This window comes from Ursus americanus, chromosome 12 (genome assembly GCF_024610735.1).
Source record: "Ursus americanus isolate L20-20 chromosome 12, mUrsAme1.1.p, whole genome shotgun sequence".
In the NCBI taxonomy this organism is placed as follows: Eukaryota; Metazoa; Chordata; class Mammalia; order Carnivora; family Ursidae; genus Ursus; species Ursus americanus.
Window position 1 is genome coordinate 56,966,690 of NC_142138.1, and position 6,000 is coordinate 56,972,689.

The following is a 6,000-nucleotide window of genomic DNA, read 5'->3' on the forward strand; positions in this document are numbered from 1 at the left end:
AGGGGTAGGTCTTGCTTGACAGCCACACATGTAGTCTAGCTCTGGTATACTCTGGGCGTGGCAGGTGTTTAAAGTTGACTCCTGCTCTCAGGGTTAGTTTTATGAGCACCTTGGATATCCTGCTATGAGTTCCCTTGACTATAGCTTCCTTGAAGTAGGCAAAACCTCTGCCTGAACTGGACACGTATGCAGGAACCCCAGCCCCAACCTCACCTTCAGCCTCCGATGGCACATCTGTAGCCTGTTTCTGCTAAGGTTGTCTGGCTTAGGCAGAAGGCCTCTTGGGCATGATCCCATTTTAAATAACCCAGACACATACTCCGGCCAAGGGTTTCATACCTTTAGGATGCCAATGAAGGGATTATAGTTACTTTCCAAATGCAGTTCTTCAGTCTGATGCCAGTAAACTATTTTCCAAGTATTTCTGTGTTCCATGGAATCCAGGGGATGCAAGTTAAACTCTCCATCTTGTCCCCTTAAAGCCTTCCTCACTAGGCCTGAGGTGAAGTAAAAACACCTGTCCCACGTCTCCCATGGGTGTAGGGAAGACTCACAACGCATTGAAAAATTTTTCCATGGGAAACTTCTAAATCTCAACCAGCTTCTCAGCCCCTTCCGATTTAGCCCTTGTATGCCCCTAGTAAGTTAGGCAGGGGAGTAAAGATCCACAGAACTGGTTTTAGGCACCTTCTCCATAATTCTGCCATGAATGATCTGACTCTAACACTTCACTTTGGAATGTGGGGGTCCTAGAAAGAATCAGCTGAGTCGGTGAGTCAGCAAGAGTCCTGTTTTAACATCCTGTTAGAAATATTAAAATATTATGTCTTTCCACTGCTATTAGGATTAAATGCTAAGTCTTTAATATGTTCTATAATGTGCTGCATATTCTTTCTTCTACCACTGTCTTCTCATTTCTCAGGTCTCAGTTTAAATATTATCTCATTATTACAAAGGACTTTCCTGAAATCGCTCCCCAACTTTACTCCATTATACTCACTCACATATACTATTTTATTTTACAGCATTTATCACAAGTTATATAATTGTATGTTGACTAGTTTGTAGTCATATGGCAAGAGACTGCTTAACTATTTACCAAAGCATTTCCATTCTCCTCCTAGGTATGCAACTAGACTACATTTCCCAGCCTCCCTTCAGTTAGGTGCCACTATGTGACTAAGTTCTAGCTAATGGGATATAGGCAGAAAATGGGATATGGCAGACCACTTCTAGAAAGCCTTCCAAGTTTGACTCAATTACAGTTGTGGACCTCATTTAGGAAACGCTGATATAAGGGGATTCTACCACTTACTGATTGTGTAACCTTGAGAGAGTTGCATAATCTCCCTGTGCTTCAGTTTCTTCATCTGTAAAACAAAAGAATATCTACCTCATTGAATGGTGAGATTTGAACAAATGAATACATGAAGGTGTTTAGCCTAGAACAATGCCTACTACATAGTAAGTGCTCAATGTATGCTGATATCGTTAGCATTATTATGGAATAATAATACCAGTAAATATAGGGAATACCGGAAATACAGATTTGCAAAGTTTAAATTGATATGGTAGAAGAAATAGACATTTTTCACTAATAAAGGAATTTAAAAATCATAACCAATAAACATGTGGTAGGATTAAAAAGCAGGCTTGACTACATGAGAGGTAAGAAATAGCAGAGAAATTTAGAATTAAAGTCCTAGAAACCTCTGCCAATTAAAGATCAATCAGAAATGAAAGTAAAGGAATTCTGAAAATTATAGCATAGACATTCAGATTTGATTAACAACAACAAAAGAATCAGCTTATATACAACTTTTCAGGAAATACATGTCTACAATGTTAAGTCAAAGCACATCTGTATTCTTCAATACAAAATGTCACTCTAATCAACAAGGACGATGGGATACCTTTCCTCGTGCCCTTGCCCCTTCTGTACCACATAACCACAATATCCCCCTTTTACTAATATCTATCTGGGAGGCAGCAACATCCCTCTTTCTCTAACCCTGGCTTATCACATTAGTGCAAGGCCCCAACAAAGATTTCCACAAATGAACATGTGTGATTAACTAAAACACATGTTAAGAAATCAGGTCTGCACTAAAAATAAAGCCAAAAATTGAAGCAAATCACTGGATAATTTTGATAAAACTTGCTTTTAAATTCGTTTATGCATTTACCTCAGTTTTGTTTCCTACATGTCAATGGGGAAAAAATTATTTTATTTTATTCTTTTTATCATCACATTATTATTTTGCTTTTTTTTTTTTTTTTGCTTCGTAGTAAAACCATCAGGATGAGATTATGCTACAGTCGTCTTTGGCCAAACTGATTTGCCAAGCATGTAACGGTCTTCTTGTTCCCACAAAGCAACCTCCCATCTTTTCTTAGCTAGGATTCTGAAGCGTGCCAAACAGAGGAAATGATACTGGGTGTCTCAACGTACCTTCAGTCTCAGCCTTCCTCTCCCTCAAACAACAACAACAACAAAAATAGGTTTTCATAAAGATAGCTCTTAAGATTCAAAAGAGAATTTAAAACGTGTGAAGTTAAATATGGCATTGAAGGTATCAGAATAAATAGTAGGCTTACTGCGTCGTCCTACTATAATTCTTTTCACACTGAAAATTAAAAACCACAGATATGGAGGAAGGTCCTGCTTAGAACATTTTGTTACAAATGGACTCACTTTAACAGATCATCCCTACCTACCTAGTTAGAAAGTAGTCTAGTAAAACAATTATCAAACCCTGAAAAAAAATTTTTTTATCTTAACCAATTCTACTGAAACCTGAATATTCTTTCTTAGAAAAATTATACAAATAAAAATTATGCTTTCCAACTGGGCAATTATATTTGATTGCATTAGTCATGATAATGATAGTACCTGTCTCTGGGCTGTTTATTTGAACCATATTAACCACACCGGATTTAATCTAGAAAGCCCCTGAGTTTAAGTATTCAAAGAACATGTAAGCTAAAAGCTTAAATCAAGCCCATCCATGGATGGGCATTTTTGTGGTTATTGTTAAAGATAAAGATCTTCGAGCTATTTTAAGAATCTCCTTTGTTAAAGATTTTGAATGCAGTAAAAAAAAAAAATCTATATATCTCAGACACTTGGCTAACCAAGAAGGTCAGGTTAAGGTTACAAGAGGCATTTGTCCAATTTATCAGTCTGAGGACATAAATACACTTAAATAATGAAGGAGACAACATTGAATATAAGTAACCTGAACACTCATTATTATCATACAGCAAAATTCAAAATGTACCCCAGTGCACTTCACATTTTCATCACTGGCTTCAGTTCAATCTTCAATTGAATATATATATTTCCAGAATATAGTATAAATATATTTCTTCCTTACAAGAGCATATTTTCTATATCAATCTTAATCTGTTTCTCCTCTTCCATTCCCTAAATTAGCTTGAAGTACCACCATCCTCTCTGTCATAGAGACTCATAATATTGGAGTCATTTATTTTTTACTTGCTCCCCTTATACCATCACCATATGCAATAGGTTTCCAAGGCCTATTGATTCTTGTTTTACAATAACCTTTCCTGAGTCCTCTCTCTCTAATGTCCCTGCTAATATCCCAATTGAGAGCCTATGGTCTGCACTGCTATAATAACTAGCCTTCTGACTGGCCCCTCCATTAGCCTCTCCCTAGCCCAACGTATCTTAAATACTCCTGTCAGGGCAATGTTCTTCATGAACATCTCTGATTTTTCATTCCCTTGCTCAAAAGCCTCACAATCAAACAAAATAAAGTCTAGACTACCCAGCCTAGCATCTAAAACCAGGTTCTGGCCACAATCTATGATTCCAGCCTGGTTTTTTCCCTAGTACTTTTCCTAGCTATTTTTTCCTTTGTTTCAACTCAGATGCTTCTCCCCAACTTCATGCTTTCCTGCGTCTCTGCCCTAGTTCAAGACGGAAGTGGCCTTTCCTTCCTTCTCTGCACTGGCAGAACCTACAAGTCCTTCAGGGCTCAAGGTCTAGCTCAGTGCCACATCCTCCACAAAACCTTCTCTTAATGTCTCATCTGGAAGTAATTGCTTCCTCCCCTGAAGTACTCTGGTAGTTATATAAATGCCTCTTTCTCAATTTTCTTCTGTTTCATTTTCCCTACCCTCAACTTGGGGCGCCTGGGTGGCTCAGTCCGTTAGGCGTCCTACTCTTGATTTTGGCTCAGTTCGTGATCTCAGGGTTGTGGGGTGATGCCTTTCATGGGGCTCTGCACTCAGCTGGCGGGGGGTGGGGGGGCTCTGCTTGAGATTCTCTCTTTCCCTCTGCCCCTTGCCCCACTCTCTTTCTCTCTCTAAAATAAATAAATCTTAAAAGAAAAAGAAGAAGATTGAACTCTTACTTGCTTTTCTATCCTCTAATTGAATAATTGCCTACTGGTCAACTAAATAAAGAATAGTTAAAGAAATAAATGGGTACATATCCAATAAATAAGCATTAAAGCAAGTAAAAGTTTTATGTAAAGAAGACATACTCTAATGCATAGAAAAATACTGGACTTGATACTGTAGTTAGATAGTAGTAAAAAGAAAAAAGAACACTGAAAGGGAATGAATATTTATATTTAGATAATAATATAAAATAATCTTTCTTTTTCTTCCAAGATTTTATTTAAATTCAAGTTAGTTAAGATATAGTATTAGTTTGGGGAGTAGAATTTAGTGATTCATTACTTACATGTAACACCCAGTGCTCATCCCAACAAGTGCCGTCCTTAATACCCATCACCCATTTACCCCATTCCCCCACCCACCTCCCCTCCGGCAACCCTTAGTTTGTTCTGTATAGTCAAGAGTTTCTTATGGTTTGCCTCCCTCTCAGTTTTTATCTTATTTTATTTTCCTTCACTTTCCCTATATTCATCTGTTTTGTTTCTTAAATTCCACATATGAGTGAAATCATATGGTATTTGTCTTTCTTTGACTGATTTATTTCACTTAGCATAATACACTCTAGCTCCATCCATAGATGCAAATGGCAAGATTTCATTCTTTTTGATGGCTCAGTAATATTCCATTGTATATATACCACATCTTCCTTATCCATTCATCAGTCAGTGACATTTGGGCTCTTTCCATAGTTTAGCTATTGTTGATAATGCTGCTATAAACATTGGTGTGCATGTGCCCCTTTGAATCAGTATTTTTATATCTTTTGGATAAATACCTAGTAGTGCAATTTTTAGATCATGGGGTAGTTCTATTTTTAACTTTTTGATGAACCTCCATAATGTTTTCTGGAGGGGCTGTACCAGTTTGCATTCCCACCAACAGTGTAAGAGGCTTCCCCTTTCTCCACATCCTTGCCAACATCTGTTGTTTCCTGTGTTGTTAATTTTAGCCATTGACTGGTATGAGGTGGTATCTCATTGTGATTTTGATTGGTATTTCCTTGATGATGAATGATGTTGAGCATATTTTCATGTGTCTGTTCACCATAAAATGATCTTTTCGAAGGAATATTTCCTCAAAGTATTTATTCTGATATATTCTATTGCAAAACTTGAGTAGTTTTTAATGGACAAACATGCCTACTTCTTTCATTTCTACCTTTTTTATTAGTAATACTAGCCAATGCTGCTGACTTATCTCTAAGTAGTTGAAATAACATTTGAAACACTATCAACTCAAAATATGAACTGAGAGGTGACTTGAGATCACCTTTAAAACATCATCGAATTCAATTTTTTCATACATGTCTAGCAAAGTGCTTGGTACATAAAGAAACACTCCCAAATATTGAATGAATGAATCTACAAAATAAGAGTGCTGATAGTATTCATAAACTACTATCTCTGAGTGATAATGCTGTACTCAGAAATCAAGCCAAGAATGAGCTGGACAGAAAATAGGTGCTCAGTAAATACTTGCTGAGTTTAATTCATATAATTTTAGAATTAGAGATGATCTTAGAGATGATTTGCCTTCTGGTAATTACTCTCTCTTCTATGCTTTTTGCCT